The sequence below is a fragment of the Narcine bancroftii genome, chromosome 5 (assembly GCF_036971445.1).
Source record: "Narcine bancroftii isolate sNarBan1 chromosome 5, sNarBan1.hap1, whole genome shotgun sequence".
Taxonomy (NCBI): Eukaryota; Metazoa; Chordata; class Chondrichthyes; order Torpediniformes; family Narcinidae; genus Narcine; species Narcine bancroftii.
In genome coordinates this window covers 251,541,421-251,559,970 of record NC_091473.1, presented here as the reverse complement: position 1 = coordinate 251,559,970, position 18,550 = coordinate 251,541,421, and the positions used below count along the sequence as shown (strand labels likewise).

At 46.7% G+C, this 18,550-nt stretch overlaps 1 protein-coding gene across 2 annotated transcripts in view; it reads left to right on the top strand.

The window, feature by feature from the left end:
- Positions 1–2,050: 2,050 nt before the first annotated feature.
- Positions 2,051–18,550, top strand: part of LOC138765193 (solute carrier family 45 member 3) — a 139,102-nt gene continuing 122,602 nt past the window's right edge. For both annotated transcript variants that reach the window (XM_069942120.1, XM_069942121.1), the window contains exon 1: positions 2,051–2,211. The gene's annotated coding sequence lies outside the window, so the exon portion shown is untranslated. The remainder of the gene's footprint in view (positions 2,212–18,550) is intronic.

The window sequence follows — 18,550 nt, the reverse complement described above, 5'->3', positions numbered from 1 at the left end:
CAAATTGCGGCATCGGATCCAAACTTTTGAGCCTGTTCACCTGTTGCTTTCAAAACAATAATCCATTACTCCACAGCAGGTCCAATTAACACCTACTAGTGAAGTCTCTTGAGCTCGGGTTCTTCTATTGGAACCTCCTGATGAAAACCTTTAGCAAAGCAGTTTTTATTGTCTTTACAAAGGCACTGGGCCCAGAGAGTCTGGTTTGAGCAAAGCTCTTGCATTTGAAATGAAATCTGTTTTGCGAAATGTTTGTGTTTGTTTGTAACCTACACTAAACCCCCACAATCTATCTCCTCCAAAAACATATCTATACATAACCTGTCACACTGAGTTTGTCTGGAAAATCCAAAATAAAATATATATAAAAATAATTTGAAATAAAAATCATTGATGCATAATGGAAACAAAGATATTGATGCTGAAGATCTGTGTTGTGAACTTATTAGCTTGAAGACTTCCCACGTCTGCCCTGCCACAAGGAGAACTTCACTTCACACTACAACAAAAACCCCTGGACCACCATCAGCCCAATGTTTATGTCGCTCTAAGGCTCTTTCTCGCACTTTCAGTATCAGTGGCAAGTGGTGAATGTCATTCCTCAAAATTCAAACTTGTAAAAACTGGCATACACTTAACAATGTTGCATCATTTGAACATGTCCAGGCATTGGCACTTGATCTGATTGAATTGGTGACAAAATTTGCAAAGACAAAAGCTCGCAAAGCGAGATTTTGATGTGCCTGAAATTGAAACTTAGAAGACTTAAATTTTAACAACACAATTTACAGGATTATTGCCTCTGACAAGGAATTTACTTTTTTTTAAAAACGCTGTTTGTTTGTCTCTCTGACTGGAAGCAAAATATTGCCCTAACATGACGGGTTGGTTACGCCAAGTAACCTTAAAAGGTATTTACACTTCAAGGTGTGAAGGGGTGCGAAGGAACAGGTTTGTGGGGCCCTTGGGAGTGGAATGTGCCCTTTAGTTCAAAACGATTTGCGTGCCAAAATATCTTCTTTTGTATTTGAGAAAGATAATCAAAGCTCGACGCATTACGTATTCTTGCAATTTAAAACAAATTTAGCAGTTTCAACTTTGGTGCTTTTCATTTTTTTCTACATCTGTCTTTGAAACTCGAAGTTGGCCATTTAATTTTTTTTTGAGGGGGGGTCTTGGCCAGGGTGTAACCATAGTCCTGACTGTGGGAGCTTTCTGAGCAGCATCTTCTTCTCTCTCATCATTCCAACTCAGTAATTCCATTCCCAAAGCCCCCCCTCCCCAGACAAGAGGTTGTAAAATAATGCAGATTGCTTTTGCTTCCAGACGCAATCCCTCCAAATGTGTGGGTTTTTTTGGGTGACGATTTCAGGATGACGATTCTGCCCCCCTCCTTCCCCCCCCCCACCCAGTGCCCGGGCTCTCCCCCCCACCCCCCCGCCCCAGCGCTCCCCCCCCCCGCCCCAGCGCTCCCCCCCCCCCCGCCCCAGCGCTCCCCCCCCCCCCGCCCCAGCGCTCCCCCCCCCCCGCCCCAGCGCTCCCCCCCCCCGCCCCAGCGCTCACCCCCCCCCGCCCCAGCGCTCCCCCCCCCCGCCCCAGCGCTCCCCCCCCCCCGCCCCAGCGCTCCCCCCCCCCCGCCCCAGCGCTCCCCCCCCCCGCCCCAGCGCTCACCCCCCCCCCGCCCCAGCGCTCCCCCCCCCCGCCCCAGCGCTCCCCCCCCCCCCGCCCCAGCGCTCCCCCCCCCCGCCCCAGCGCTCCCCCCCCCCCGCCCCAGCGCTCCCCCCCCCCGCCCCAGCGCTCCCCCCCCCCCCGCCCCAGCGCTCCCCCCCCCCCCCGCCCCAGCGCTCCCCCCCCCCCGCCCCAGCGCTCCCCCCCCCCCGCCCCAGCGCTCCCCCCCCCCCCCGCCCCAGCGCTCCCCCCCCCCCCCGCCCCAGCGCTCCCCCCCCCCGCCCCAGCGCTCCCCCCGCCCTCGCTCTCCCCGGCCACCCCGGCAAGAAAGTTTCCTCCTCTCCCTCGGCGCAGCCTCGCTTGTCAATTTCAGCTGGTCAATTTCCTCTTCCTCCGGCCGCAGTGCGCAGGCGCGGGCCTCCGCCGGGTTGGTTACATTGTAACCTGGCGTCAGTCTGGCTCCAGTGGCGAATGAATCGGAGGGGATCGGCGGCCCGAGGAAACTCTCCGCTTCCACCAGGAGTTCTCCGACGCGGCCAGTGTGTGAGTGTCTGCTCCATCAACCCCGCACCTCGCCATCCCCTCCCTGCCCAGGAAAGCTCGCAGGCGACCAGTTTTGCCCCCAAACTTCCATTTCCCGTAACTTTCCTTAAAACTTTCTATTAAAAAAAATGTATATTATTCGTTTAAGGGGGTGGGGGAACCTTCTGGCTGGGGTGGCGAGGGTAGGGTGGGGTGGGGTGGGGGGGGTGATGCCTTCTGTAAAGAGGGGCTTGTTACTGGGGTTTAACGTGACGTGAGGCTTTGAAAACAAAAGCCAGTGATTTCTGACTCCGGCAAAGTTGAAGGGGCTATTTTGCGAAATGCGCTGATTTTTGCGGTCGCTCAGCCCGTGGTTTCATTCGGAGTCCAATTCCTTCGGATTGAAGTCTTCTTCCCCCCCCCCCACCTAACCCCCAACCTCCCTCCTCAACCCCAACCTCCTCCCCCCAACCCCAACCTCCCCCCAACCCCAACCTCCCCCCCTCAACCCCAACCTCCCCCCCTCAACCCCAACCTCCCCCCCTCAACCCCAACCTCCCCCCCTCAACCCCAACCTCCCCCCCTCAACCCCAACCTCCCCCCCTCAACCCCAACCTCCCCCCCTCAACCCCAACCTCCCCCCCTCAACCCCAACCTCCCCCCCTCAACCCCAACCTCCCCCCCTCAACCCCAACCTCCCCCCCTCAACCCCAACCTCCCCCCCTCAACCCCAACCTCCCCCCCTCAACCCCAACCTCCCCCCCTCAACCCCAACCTCCCCCCCTCAACCCCAACCTCCCCCCCTCAACCCCAACCTCCCCCCCTCAACCCCAACCTCCCCCCCTCAACCCCAACCTCCCCCCCTCAACCCCAACCTCCCCCCCTCAACCCCAACCTCCCCCCCTCAACCCCAACCGGAGCCAGGAATCCTGAACTGGCTCCGGTTGCTCAGAATTGCTTCTCCCTCCCGCCCCCTCTCTTTCTCCACCTTGTTTCTTTCACTGCCTCGTTGCTATTGTTGGGTGTAGTGATCGAATCCTTTCTTTAAATAGCTGAGATTTAAAAAAAATGAAATGGTTTTGGAGCAAGGAGGGACGTGGCTTTCTCATCCACAGGGATTGAACGAGATTCCCCACCAATCTCTTCGAGATTGGAGTTTGTCTCCTGAACTTGAGACCATTGTATTCCTGTCCATTAAAAGCTACACCCTCCAGTTGTGTTGGTCTGCCAGCCGCTTATTAGTCGACAATTTGTTTGAATGCCATCTTACTGATGTTTATGAGAAATGGCCATTGTGTTCCAGGTCGACAGGTTGAACGGGGATGCTGATCAATTGGTTGCCTTGGATAGGTGCCAACGATAATCCTGTTGTCTGCACAGGAGGATTGAATGCAGCCCCTGGTGGTGTGATTGGTGCCTTGTGGTTTCAGACCACCCTCTAGTGATGCACCTTTACCTGCTCCTGTCTGGACTCACTGGAGGTCCCATGTCCCATTCATGGTTGTTGCTCTGGTTCATGAATGGGTCTTGTCCAACTTTTTCGAGCACAGAAATGGTCCGAAGCTCCCTCGAGGCCCAGGCAGACATTCTATTGCAATGGGATTAGAAGAGGGAGGAGTGGGATTGGCTGTAAAAGAAACACTGAAATGCTGAAGGAACTCAGCCGGTCTCGCAGCGTCCGTCGGAGGTAAAAGCATTTAGTTCTCGAGCCCTTCCACAAGGTGTAAGTGAAAAAGGAGACAGACTTGTGCGTGGAAGGCTGGGGATAAAGGAAAGGATGGGAGGGGGAGGAGTAGAGACCAACTGATAAAAGGTGTTAATTGGATTTTATGAGAGGAAAGGTGAGAATTGATTTTTGGCTCTGAAAGGCCGACAGGGAAAAGGAGGGGGTGGTGGTTCTAATGGAAACTGAAATATCGATGTCAATGTCACCCAGTTGGAGGGTGCTCAGACAGAAGATGAGGTGCTGTTCCTCCAATTTGTCAGTGTTCTCAGTCTAGTAGAGCATGAGCCCACGGACAGACACGTCAGCAAGGGAGTGGGGCAGGAAATTGAAGTGGGTGGCCATTGGGAGATCCATGCTATTTGTGGCAGACGGCCGAGGTGCTCGAAGTGATCTCCCGGTCTGGGTCCGGTCACTCCAATGGAGAAGAGACCATAACGGGAGAACTGGATGCAGGAGATGGTCCCGACACATCCCCATTATCAGAGGGCGGGTATATTGGGGGCATCATACTGTGTCAGATCCGCAGAAGCACGTAGTTTGGGATGAGACCGACCGGTTGGTCCTGATGCCTATTTAGTTCATTGAATAGACCATGCAGTTTGTTCCATCATGTTCCTTAACAGCCCGACAATCAAATATTTATCCTTTTTGATCGTTTTATTTAATCAGCCTGCCCTACATTTTCAGGTAGTGAATTCTTTCATATTTATTATTTTCTCTCTCTCGTGATTTGTATTCTGCAGCAAGCAAGAATTTCAGCTCTGTACGTGATACAATGTGTAGGACAATCTACTCTGGTTTGTTCCACCCAATGGTAACTTCACTTCCCTCCTTGCATCACCAATAGCTATTTTCTTTAATCTGTTACCAACCTGCCAATGGGAATATATTCTTACTAAGAATTTTGAATACTTTGATTTAAAAATCTTCTTAACATTCTCAACCTTTGCATACCTACCCTGAAGATATTCTCCTCCTCTCTTGCCTTGGTGAAGGGCTCAGGCTGGAGACTTTGGTTGTAAACCTTTGCTCCCTGTGGATGCTGAGTCACCTAATGAGTTTCTCCCGCACTTTTGTGTATTGCTCTTCCATCACGGTGTCAGTAGACTTTTATTTAAAAAAATGTTACTTTGAAATTTTGGTAACTGTGGTACTCATTTAGTGAACGTCATCTGTATCCTTTCCAAGGCTATTGACATATTTCCTGAATATTGGCCTCAAACCTTCAAATGAGGCCAAGGTGCTAATCAAGGAACCTACATTTTCTAATAAGTCACATTTTTACTTGTGTATCATTGATTCTCTCTCGTCAAGCTTTGTGCATTTTTTTTAAAGTGGCTATCTTGCCGTGCCACCTACAAAGATTCGAATCCATGCCTCGCTCTTGTACAGTTCCCCAACAGCTCTCTGCTGGATTATGCCCTAATGGGTCCCACTGCTCTTCCCCTTCCTCTGTTTGGCACAATCTACCGAGGTTCGAATCCAGCGCTGCCTATAAGGACTTTGAATGTTCTTGCCGTGACCTGCGTACGTTTTCCCCAAGCACCCTGGTTTCCTCCCACCCTCCAAAAAATACAAGGTTGTAGGTTAATTAGGTGAAATTGAGCAGGGTGGGTTTTCAATGGCCGGAATCGACTTCAATCATGTTGTTAAAAAAAAAATCCTTCAGGAATTCCCTTCTCCTTCCTCACACACAACACTCTTCAATCCTAGACTGTTATTTTCCAGTATAATGATCAAGTCCGTTTGTTTGTCATCTGATTGCACCCCAGTACAACCTGATGAAGCACCGTTCTGTGGTCCTCATTTTCCATGGTCATTTGGCATTCTCACTGCCCGTGGGAAGGAGCATTTCCTCAGCCTGCTGGTTCTGGCTCTGATATTCCTGCATCTCTTTCCCAAAAGGAGTAGCTAGAAGATGCCGTTTGCCCAGTGGTAGCGGTCCTTAATGATTTTGTGAAGCCCCTTAAACAATGATCCTGGTAAATCTCATCGATTCAGGAGGGGCAACCCCAGAAATCCTCTCTGCTGCTATTATGGTCCCGTGGATTGACTTCCAATCTGATGCTCTACACAGCAACCATACCACACTGTGCTGCAGTGGACCGGGACACACTCGATAAAGCTCCTGTAGAAAGTTAGCACAATGGCGGCCGGCAGTCTTTCTGTCTGTTCTTCCACCTGTTTCTTGCAATCTATTGGTCAAAACCACACATTCAGCAATGTAATAGTTTGGCTTTTGTTCTCAATTCCAACCATGTGCTGTCCCTTTTCCCAGAACAGTACCTTTGACTGTGTTGTGGTTACCCTTCTATTTTTCTCCCCGGTTTTCTTTCATGCACCTTTTGCCAGGATTACGACATGCCCACTGTACCCTTAGTGAACAAAGTTTCTCTTGTTACCAATCAAATGAAGCTAACTGCTTGCAGTGCGTCAACCTATGAATGCTTATGGATAGGCTCTCCTTAAATCTACCTTGGTATGTTTTCCATAACAGTCTTCCAGACCTGCTCTCTTCCAAACTCTGTAGTGCTGTTGTGACAGTGTATATAGATATGTTTTGGGGAGATAAATTGAGAAAGTTTCGTTAGAGTAGGTTACATACAAACACTTTAATACAGATCTTATTTGAAATACTGGAGCTCTGCTAATGTTAGACATCGGGGCTGCCGAGATTTTGCAAGAGCTTTGACGAGTGCTCAAGAGACTTCACTAATGGATTGTTGTTTACAAAAAAGCAATAGATGAAAGAGCTTGTTGGAGCCGCATATTCTCTGGAGGGGATCTTGCTGTTATAAGAGGGTCATGTGGTTTTGCAAGAGAGAGGGGGAGACCGAGACACACAGAGATCACTTGTACAGTGTTACAGCCAGCAGAAGTAGCTGGGACTGGAACAAGACAAGCTGGCATGCCAGTTTGGAAATGGCCTAGTCAAAGTCCTTGTGGTTCATGCAAGAGGAGAGGACCGGCTGTCTAATGTTTCACTTGGAATAAGAGAAACAAAAGGGATCTCTGTGGTGACCTGAAAAAAAAGAGGTTATCATCTGGAGAACCCTGATGGGGCAAGTGGCTGGTTACAGGAAATCAGTTGTGGATGTCCTGGAACAACAAATCTCTCTCTGAAATCCAACAAGAACCTTTCTGAGCGGTAACCATTTACCTTTCAAGCACCAAAGCCTGGTGAACTTTATAAGTGCTAAATTCTGTGCACAGTATAAGAATTGTCTGCAACCAGTGAACTTGGAGGAATGAGATGTGAGATTGGACTGTGAAACAAAGAACCTTTCTGAACTTAGACACACATTACATATGCGTGTGCTTAGAATTAGAAGGGGGTTAAGTTAGGTTAAGTATGTTAGTGATAAATTAAAGTTTGATTCTATTTTCATGTTTAAAGATCATTGAAAGTGCCATTTGTCTTGGTGAATATCTATTGCTGCTGTGTTTATGGGTCCTCTGGGCTCGTAACCCTTCATTCCTGCATTGGTGACCTTGCTGTAAAGGGGGAGGTCGGCCTTTCCCACCTGCCGCCATGGGCATAATGGCCTTGCGCGCTGTAAATGCCCCTGGTTCTATGTGAAACATCCTTTTCTTGTCATGCTCCAAACTGGTGGACCTCCCCGGGTTAAATTGACATAAATCCTCCCAGATCACTAGTTAATAGGCTCTCTGTAAGGAGTTTGTACATTCTCCCTGCGTTTGTGAGTACTCCTCCCACTGTTCAAAACATGTAGGGTTGGAAGTGAATTTGGGAGTTATTAGGTGGGATGAGTTTAAATAGCTGGAATAGGGTTCTACCAGGCTGTACATAAAATGTTTAATTTTTAAAATCTAAATTTAGGACGTACAGCATGGTAACAGGCCCAATTGCACCAAATTGACCTACAGCCTCAATACGGTAGGAGGAAACCAAAGCCCCTGGAAGAAACCCACGCAGACACAGGGGAGAACATACAAACTCCTTACAGATAGTGCCAGACACGGAGTCCTGTTGCTGGCGCTGTAACAGTGTTGCGCTAACCATACCATCCAAATTTGACTTAAATTTAAATGTTTAAATTGTTTTAATTCCCAGTCAGGTTGCGATCTGCTTTCAAAGATTCAGCTCACTGCTCAACCAGCAGCTAAAATCTCTCAATCTGTTTCGGAGGTTTTTGGGACAGAAGAAAACCATTCAGCCCATGGGTTCTCTGGTAGGACCAACCTAACCTCGTCTCCTTCCAATTGGGTTCAAGGTTCAATTACTTTTCAGATGGTTTTGCTTCAGGGTTGCTGTGTAAAGCATAAAGGGCCCCCTCTTCTCCCTGCTACCTTCAGGTAGCTTGAAGTCCAGCACCTCAAAGCTCAAGAGCAGCAAATTTTCCAATGGCTCTCAGGCTCCTCGTACTACAGAGTTGGTGTCAGAACGAAGGAAACTTAGGGGAACTGTGAGGTTTGTGGGGGAAGGCCACAAACTGACATTTGAAAACATGCAGCGGGTGGGGGGGGGGGGGTGGGAGGTGGATGCCATAGATGCCATGAACCACCTCCACGAGCCGCCCTCACACTCCCCGCCCCCCCCCTGATGTAACAACCGCGCTTGCTGACATCGCTGGAGACAAAACCACTTAATGCTAACGAAGCTGGGACTATGGCTGTACACAATAACTCATAGTGGCGGGGGGTGGGGGGAAATACACATGAATACACCTCCCTTAGCACCAGCTATGTACCCCAGCCACAAACTACTCCAGGACCACCGAACGACCTGTCGGCATCCTTCGATGTCACTTTTCTTTTGCACTAACTGCTATTGTCGATATTTATCATAGATATGCAGCTCCTCCACACTGGGCTTTGTGCCCATCTGCACTAATCCTACTTTCCCACATTAGGTCTGTAACCTTCTGTGTAAATGCCCCTGAAATATAGTGACTGTATTGATTCCACCCTCTCCTCAGGCAGCAGGTTCCAGACATCAACCACTTTCTGTGAGTGTAAAAAAAACTTTTCCCCTCGGGACCTCTGTAAAACTTATCCTCACCTTCAGTCACTTGCTTTCAAAACTTTAACTCGAGTCTCTGCAGGCACTGCCTGACCTGCTAAGTGTTTCTGGCCTGGTTCAGATTTCCTGTATCTCCAGTTTCTTGCTTTTTCTCATTTCCCAATAGCTGCATTCTCCTCCCGGCCATGTTATTCTCCCACATCCCCTGAATCTTTCAGTATGTTTTTCCCATAACGTCCTTCATCTTGAGACTTGATTCAGATTTCCAGTTTTATTTATCTGATCTTTCATGATTATGGTCTTTTTTTTTTTCTATCTCATTGCATGTTATGCTTTAATTTGCAGTTGCCATATTTTGCATATCTGTGTGGGTGCACCAACTAAAGATTTAGGCGTATCTGATCGGATACTTGTGGAGATGGCAATAAACTTTCTTATTTGTACTGCGGTGAAGCATCATGCACTAAAAGTCCAGAAACTGGCCCATTGGCTCATAATGGGCGGCGCGGATAGTACAACTGGGTTAAAGTGCCAGCGTTTGTGTCTGGGGTTCAATCCCACATAGTCTTTAAAGAGTTTGTACGTTCTCCCCGTGTCTGCAAGGGTTTTCGACAGGGGCTCCAGTTTTTCTCCCACCCTTCAAAACTTACTGGGGTTGAAGGCCAATTGGGTGTAATTGGGCAGCACGGGCTTGTGGGCTGAAAGGGCCTGCAACTGTGCTTGTATGTCTACTAAAAAAAGGGCCCGTTACCGTGCTGTATGTCTAATTTAAAAAAAAGTCCATGCTGCCATCAAGCTTCTAACTCCATTGGTGCCATCGCCCAGCTCTTGGCCTGTAGCTTCCACAACTCGGTGACTGAAATCTTTGTCCAAATGTTGAGAATCCCTGCCTGCTTGAAGTGGATGGGCTGGTGGTCATTGCCCTAACAACGGAATTATCTCTACCAGTTCAATTCCCTTCATTATTTGAAAGGATCTACTCAAATCCCAGTCATTCCTGCCTGAGTGGAAGTGATCCAAGAATCTCAGTTTCCTATCATTCCCAAAGTTGCCTACCTAAGGAAACTTGCTGATGAATTTGTGCACTGGAGTGTTCACTGTGTGAAATTGATGTTTAACCATGGAACATTATCAATCACCTAGGATCCACACCACCCAGCTGCATCATGGTCTGGTATGGGGACATTAATACCCCTGAGTGAAAGGCCCTGCAAAAGTTGTTGGACACAGCCCAGGACATCACAGGTAAAATCGCTCCCACTGTAGAGTACATCTACAGGGAACGCTGCCGTCGGAGAGCAGCAACAACCATCAGGGACCCACACCACCCAGCACACACTCTCACTACTGCCATCAGGAGAGAGGTGTCGGTGCCACAAGACTCACACCACCAGGTTCAGGAACAGCTGCTCCCCCTCCACCTTCAGACTCCCCAACAACACATTCAATCAGGACTCTTGTGCGCTTGTTAATTCTCTTTGTATTGCACAATCAGTCTGTTTACATTCGTTATCGGTTAACATGTATATTCTGTGGTTTTTTTTGCACTGGTAATTCTGTCTCACCTGCAGGAAAAAGAATCTCTGAGTTGTCTGATATAATATATGCAACTTTTCAATAAATCTGAAAAAAAATCTGAACATTCCAGCTCAGAAACAGGCCCCTCTAGACTGTGCCAGACTATCATTCTGTCTTGAATATTGTTCTGGAGTTGCATCTATCGCCCAAAACCAATAGAAAAGAGATGCAAAGCACTTTCACTTGGTTCTATTAATGATCGCTAACGGTGTATTTACTAGGATATGAACTTCCGATTCCAAGAGTAAGATAATGTGGTATGTCACTGTGCCAGTAAACTAAGACCAATAATCTAGAGATGGTGTGTTCAAATCTAACAATAGACAGCTGGGAAACTTAAATTTGGTGAAGTGAATAAATTGGGAATGGAAATCGTGTACCTTTCTGAATTGGAAGCATCAGGACCATTGTAAAAATTCAACTAGTTCACCAATTCTCTTTAGGGATGGGAATCTGCTGTCTTCACCCAATTTGGACGGAACTCATAAAGGACCTCTGAAATCACCCAAGAAAGGGTTATTGTCGATGAGCCAAAGCAAAAGGTGGCCCTGCTAATCGCTAATCCTGTCCAGTGGTGAATCTGTTGGTTCAAGGTATCATTTTGACAAAGTGCTAAATTTAATGCTCCTCTGTCAATATTTTTATTATCTCAAGTCATTTATCTACAGAGATTTAAATATTTATGCCAGTAATCAGATCTGTAAGTGAGCACATCATTAGTAATACTGAAGCAATTGTCTCCTAGATTAGTAGAACTGTTGACATTAGAGGTTGTGTTCTTGCTCTTTTGGAGAAGTATTAGAAATTTTCCGTACAGCAAGCCGCCTTTGCATTCTGTTGGGTTATTTGGTGTCTCATTTCAGTGGTTATACTTTGTGGCCATGGATAAAACCTAGAACTCTGCAGTACAGAAACAGGCTGTTTGGCCCATCTAGTCCATGTCAAACTATTCTTCTACCCAGTCCTATCCACCCCCCACCCAGACCAATTGCCCCTCCATACACCTCTCATCCATGAATCTATCCAAATTTCTCTGAAATGTCAAAATCAAACCCACATCCACCACCTCTGCTGGCAGCTCGTTCGACATTCTCACCACTCTGCCTGAAGTTTCCCCGAATGCTTTCCTTAAACATTTCACCTTTCACCCTTAACTCATGCCCTCTTCTTGTCTCATCCAACCTCAGTGGAAAAAACCTTCTTGCATTTACCCTATCTATATCCCTCATCATTTTGAATACCTCTATGAAATCTCTGCTCATTCTCCAACGCATCAGGGAGTAAAATCCTAACCTGTTCAACATTTCCCTATAATGCAGCTCCTCAAGTCCTAGCTATGTCCTTCTAAATCTTCTCGGCACACTTTCTATCTTATTGATATCTTTCCTGTGGTTAGGTGACCAAAACTGCACACAATACTGCAAATCTGGCCTCACCAATGTCTTGTACAATTTCAATGTAGCATCCCAACTATACTCAATACTTTGAATTATGAAGGCCATTAGGCCAAAAGCTCTACTTACAATCCTATCCACCTGTGATGCCACTTTAATGGAATTGTGTATCTATATTCCCAAATCCCCTGTTCTACCACACTCCTCAGTGCCCCTACCATTCACTGTGTATGTCCTTTCTTGGTTTGTCCTTCCAAAACGCAATACCTCACACTTATCTGCATTAAATTTCATCTGCCATTTTTCTAGCTGGTCCAGATCCCTCTGCAAGGTTTGAAGGCCTTCCTTGCTGCCCACCACATCCCCAATCTTAGTGTCCTCTGTAAATCTGCTGATCTAATTTACCACTTTATCATCCAGATTATTGATACAGATGATAACCAATAATGGACCCAGCACCCATCCCTGAGGCCCACCACAAGCATTCATTTAGAGATGCTTTCCTCAGCTACCCCTCTCTGGCTTCTCCTATAAAACCAATGCCCAATCCAATTTATTATCTCATTTTGGATACCGAGTGACTGAACTTTCTTGACTAACATCCCATAGGAGACTTTGTTAAAGGCCATGTAGACAACATTCACTGACTTTTCACCAACATTCCTTGGAAAAACTCTAAGGTTGATTAAACAAGACCGACCATGCACAAAGCCCTGAAGGGCCTCATTCCCTTCCTAACCAAGTTCTTGTTTATCTGAACTCTCAAGATGCCTTCCAATGACTTGCTCGCTACTTATGTCAGGCTCACCGGCCTCGAATTATCTGGATTATTTTATTAAGAGTTTTTCTTAAAGAACAGAACAACATTGGCTTTACTCCAATCCTCTGGCACCTTATCCATGGGTTAGGACGTTTTAAAAATAATTTGCCAAGCCCGCTGCAATTTCTACACCAGCCTCCCTCAAGGTCGGAAGGTACATCTTGTCAGGTCCTGGGGATTTATCCACATGAATTTGCCTCAAAACAGCATCTCCTCCTTTGTAAGCTTTATACCAGGGTCCATGACCTCGCTGCTGTTTTGCCTCTTTGGTCCTCTGAATCCATCTCCCAAGTAAAAAAAAATCCATTTAAGATCTCGCTTGGCTTCATGATCACTGTTATCTTCCAGAGGACCAATTTTTGTCCCTTGCCTTTGGATTTTCTGTCTGCCAGAGTTGCATCATGCTTTCTTTTGGCCCTCCTTATTTCCTCGTTTATGTTTTCTTGAATTTATTGTACTCCAAGTACCTCATTTGTTCTGTTCCGCCAATATCTGCCCTATACTTTTTCAGATTTCTTGTCAGAGTACGTACACGACATCACATGCAACCCCAAGATCCTTTTTCCTGCGGGCCAGGCAGAATTACCACTTATTGATAGTGCAAAAAAAAATATTGTACACAACAAATAAAAAGAACTGTAAACAGATAACAAATGTGAACAAACTGTGCATTACGTAGAGGATAAAAGCAATAAAATGCACAGGAGTCCTTAAACAAGTCTCTGATTGAGTCTGACGGTGGAGGGGGAGCAGCTGTTCCAGAACCTGGGGGTGCGAGTCTTGTGGCACCTGCACCTCTTTCCTGATGGCAGCAGCGAGAACAGAGCGTGTGGCTCCTCGATGGTTGCTGCTGCTCTCCGATGGCAGCATTCTCGGTAGATTTTTTTTCTTAACCAGGGCCTCACGATCTCTTGAAAACGAAGCTTCCTTATATGTGTTAGACTTGTCTTTAATTCTGACAGGAACATGAAAACTCTGCACTCTTAAAACTTTACCTTTTGAAGGCCTCCCACTTACCAAGCACACCTTTGCCAGAAAACAATCTGTCCCAAGCCACTTTTTTCCAGATACTTCATGATAACATCAAGATTGGCCTTTGTCCAATTTAGAATCTTAGCACAAAGAGCAGATGTATACTTATCCATAATTATCTTGAAGCTTATGGTCACCAGATCCAAATTATTCCCTTACACATACCTCAAGTCCAATCAACTTTATTTATCGTTCATACCATGCTTGCACGATAGGATGGGATAGCTTTTCTCCAGGACCGCAGAGCATATTTACATAGATACAAGTTAAGGTATTAAGGCACATGCCTTGGTGTGATTACCTGCCACAAGCCGAAGGTCCACGGTGCATAATGCACATCTGTACTGGGAGTTCAGGAGCCTGATGGCTTATGGTGGAAAAAGCGGTTTCCCACTCTGGACGTAAGGGCCTGAGTGGTTCAGTACCTCCTGCCAGATGGCGGAAGGGAGAACAGTTTACTTGTAGGATGTGTGGAGTCCTTCACAATGTTTATTGCTTTTCTGTAGAATGGTGGTGGGGGGAGATGGAGATGGACTTTCCTCAACCTTCGCAGGAAGTAGAGATGCTGCTGGGTTTTTCTGGTTATGGAGCTGGTGTTAAGGGACCAAGTGAGATTCTCCACCAGATGCTCACCGCGGAACCTGATACTGTTCACCACCTCAACGGTAGAGCCGTCAATGGTCTCTTCTATGTTTTTTTAACGTTCAGCTGCAGGTTGTTTGCTCTGCACCAGTTCGTTAGCGTCTGCACTTCGTCTCCGTAAGGTTCCTACGCTGCCTCCTTGTTCTTATGGATCAGGCCCACCATGGTCTTGTCATCAGTAAACTTGATGTGGTTCCAGCTGTGTTAGGGCTGCACAATTGTGGGTCAGCAGAATGAACAACAGTGGACTCAGCATGCAGCCCTGGAGGAGGTGGGGGGGGGGGGGTGCGGGACAGTGCTCATTGTGATGGAGGTGCTGTTTCCGATCCAGCCTGTCTGAGGTCTTCCCAACAGGAAGTTGAGAATCCATCTGCTTCTTTCATCTGTCTGTGATCTCTCTACAGTCTGTGGTCTTCTAATTCCCACTGACTATTGCCTGGTCTATAATATGATCACCCTTTCTCAGTTCCATCAGGCACAACTTTCAACGGAGGTATGATCGTGTTGAAGGCCAAACTGAAGTCAATAAACATACGAGTCTTTTTTTCCAGGTAGCTGAGGGCTGGATGAAGGGCGGTGGCAATGGCATCGCCTGTAGAGTGGATGGGTCTAAATGCGAACTGCAGGGGTTCCAGTGAGGGGGCATCACAGGCCTCTGTCATCTGTCCTGTCTTGTTCCCAGTTAGGAGGTCCAGTATTGTATTCTCTCTAGTTAGGACCTCTGTATATTGATTTAGGTAATTTTTGTGAACACATTTGACAAACTCTAACCCACGCAGTCCTTTTAGTGTAAGGGAATCTCAGTCTGAACGTGGAAAGTTAAAATCACTCATTATTTCAACTCTGCTTCTTTCATCTGTCTGTGATCTCGCTACAGTCTGTGGTCCTCTAATTCCCACTGACTATTGCCTGGTCTATAATATGATCCCTTTAATGTGGTCACCCTTTCTCAGTTCCACCCATTCTGCCTGTTGATGAGCCCTATCTGTGCTGTGCGGTGACATTTCCCAAGGTTAGCAACACCACCCCTCCCCTTTCATCCTTTACTCTCTATCAGATTTGAAGCAACGAAACCCTGCCAATCCTGCCCCTCCTGCAATCGAGTCTCACTACTGGCCACGATTTCAGAGCAGTCCGTGGGGTGAGAGGGTAACAGGTTTTGGCTCAACAGGCTTGGGCAGTAGCGAGGCGAGGTAGGTTTATCTGTGTTATTGCGGACAGGAAGTATCTGCATGAGGCCAGTGTTCTGTGCTCGGTGTCAGATGTAGGAGGTCCTGGATTCTCCCAGCCTCCCAGATGGCCAAGTCTGCCCCTGATGTGTCGAGTTGCAGCTCCCAAGGGACCGAGTTAGGGAACTGGAACTGCAGCTCGATGATCTTTGTCTGGTCATGGAGAGAGAGGAGGTGATAGAGAGGAGTTATGGGCAGGTAGTCACACCATGGCCAGGGGAGTCAGATATGTGGGTCATATCCAGGATGGGGAAGGGGAAGAGTCAGGTACTGGAGAGTACCCCTGTGGTTGTGCCCTTACTTGAGGACTGTTGTGGGGGGGTGGGGTGAACAGTCTACTGAGGGAAAGCAACAGTGACGAAGAGTCTCAGCAGGGTAGGGAAAGGGAGAGGAAGGCAGTAGTGATGGGGGGTTAGGGGGTCAATTAGGTGATTCTATGGATGCAGGAAAGAAACTTGGATGGTGGTTTGTCTCCCAGATGCCAAGGTCCAGGATGTTTCAGATTGCATCCAAGATATCCTGCAGTGGGAGGGAGAACAGCCAGAGGTTGTGGTACATATTGGTACCAGTGATATAGGTAGAAAAGGGGATGTGGTCCTGAAAAAAAAAGACAACTGGTTGGGAAGGAAGTTGAGAAGCAGGACCATAAAGGTGGTCATGTCTGGATTACTGCCTGTGCCAAGCAACAGTGAGTATAGGAATAGAATGAGGTAGAGGAATTGGATCAGGGGCCAGGGATTCAGATTTCTGGACCATTGCAATCTCTTTTGATGTAGGTGTGACAAAAATAACAGGTTGGACTTGAATCCCAGGGGGACCAATATCCTGTTGGGGAGGTTTGCTAAGGCTCCTGGGGAGAGTTTAAATTAGAATTGTTGGGGGGTGAGAACCAAACTGAAGAGGCTGGGGAAGAGGAGATTGGTTCACAAATAGGGAAAGTATCGAGACGGTGTGTGAAGGAGAATAAGCAAGTGATAGAGAAGGGAAGCGCTCAGACGGACGGTTTGAGGTGTGTCTATTTTATCACACGGTGTATGGTGAACAAAACGGATGAGCTTAGAGTGCGGATCAGTACTTGATGTGGTGGCCATTACAGAGACTTGAATGGCTCAGGAACAGGACTGGTTACTTCAAGGGCAGAGTTGAGAGAAAGGATAGGGAGGGAAGCAGAAGAGGTGGGGGGTGAGGGACTGTTGATCCGAGATTGTGTCTTGGCTGCAGAAAAGGTGGACGTCTTGGCGGGATTGTCTATGGAGTCTCTGTGGGTGGAAGTTAGGAACAGGAAGGGGGTCAATAACTTTACTGGGTGTTTTTTATAGCTGCCCAATAGGAACAGGGATATAGAGGACCAGATAAGGAAACAAATCCTGGAAAAAGGTAATAATGGCAAGAGCTGTTGTAATGGGAGATTTTAGTTTCCCAAATACCCCAAGAGCAAGGGGTTAAGATGGGGTGGAGTTTATTAGGTGTGTTCAGGAAGGTTTCTGGACACAATATGTAGATAAGCCAACAAGAGAAGAGTCTGTACTTGATGTGGTATTGGGAAATGAACCTGATCAGGTGCCAGATCTCTCAATGGGAGAACATTTTGGAGATGGTGATTATAATTCTATCTCCTTTACAATAGCATTGGGGAGAGATAGGAATAGACGAGTTAGAAAAATGTTTAATTGGAGTAAGGGAAGTTATGAGGCAATTAGGCCGGAAATTGAAAGCTTAAATTGGGAACAGATGTTCTCAGGGAAAATTACAGAAGAATTGTGGCAAATGTTCAGGAGATATTTGTATGGAGTTCTGCATAGGTCCATTCCAATGAGACAAGGAGGTTATGGTAGGGTACAAGATCCGTAGTGTACAAAGGTTGTAATAAATCTAGTCAAGAAGAATTCCATAGAATCAAGATTCTCTTCCTGCTAATGTCTTCTCTGTGGGTCTGTACAATCTCCCACTTGTACCTGTCATATTGTTCTGTTCCAGCCCATTCTCAGCTCCCCTCCTGATGAGTCCACATCCATGCCTTTGTAGCCTCCACACTTGACTGGGACTCCTGCTTCCTCGAGGCTGCATGCGTAAGGTCATCCAAATTTAAGCTGCCAATGTCCTTTTCTTAAGCATCTTGCCTGAGTTAAAAACTCATGCTGTCCTTTCATAAACAATTTTTGTAGCTATTTTATAAACACAACTTTCTACATTTCTGCACTAGTTAATTAATTAACTAGTTAATGAATGGTTAATCAACTAGTTAATTAACTAGCTAATTGATTAATAATTAATAGTTAATTAACTAGCTAATTGATTAATAATTAATAGTTAATTTAACTAGCCAATTAATAGTCGATTAACTAGTCAATTGGTCAATTAACTATTAATTAATTAACTAGTTAATTAATTAACTAGTTAATTAACTAGTTAATTAATTTAAGAGATCGAGAAAATTATAAGAATAATAGGAAGGAGCTTAAAAAGGAAATTGGGAGAGTCGGAAGAGGTCATGAGAAGGCCTTGGATGGGCAGGATTAAGGAAAACCCCAAGGCATTCGACAAATCTGTGAAGAACAAGAGGATAAGACATGAAAGCATAGGACCTATCACGTTGGTTAAGTCGCTGGGACCGGATGAGATGTACCCCAGGCTTTTGTGGGAGGTGAGAGGAGACTGCTCTTCCTTTGGTGATGTTCTTTGAATCCTCAATGGGGATGGGAAAGGTTTCAGTGGATTGGAAGGTTGAGGATGATGTTTCTTCATTCAAGAAAAGGAGTAGCGATAACCCAGGAAGTTATAGACCAGTGAGTTTTATTTCAGTGGTTGGGAAGTTGATGGAGAAGTCTGAGAGGCAGGATTTATGAACATTTGGAGAGATATATGATTAGGAATGGTCGGCATGACTTTGTCAAGGGCAGGCCGTGCCTTACGAGCCTGATTGAATATTTTGAGGATGGGATTAAACACATTGAT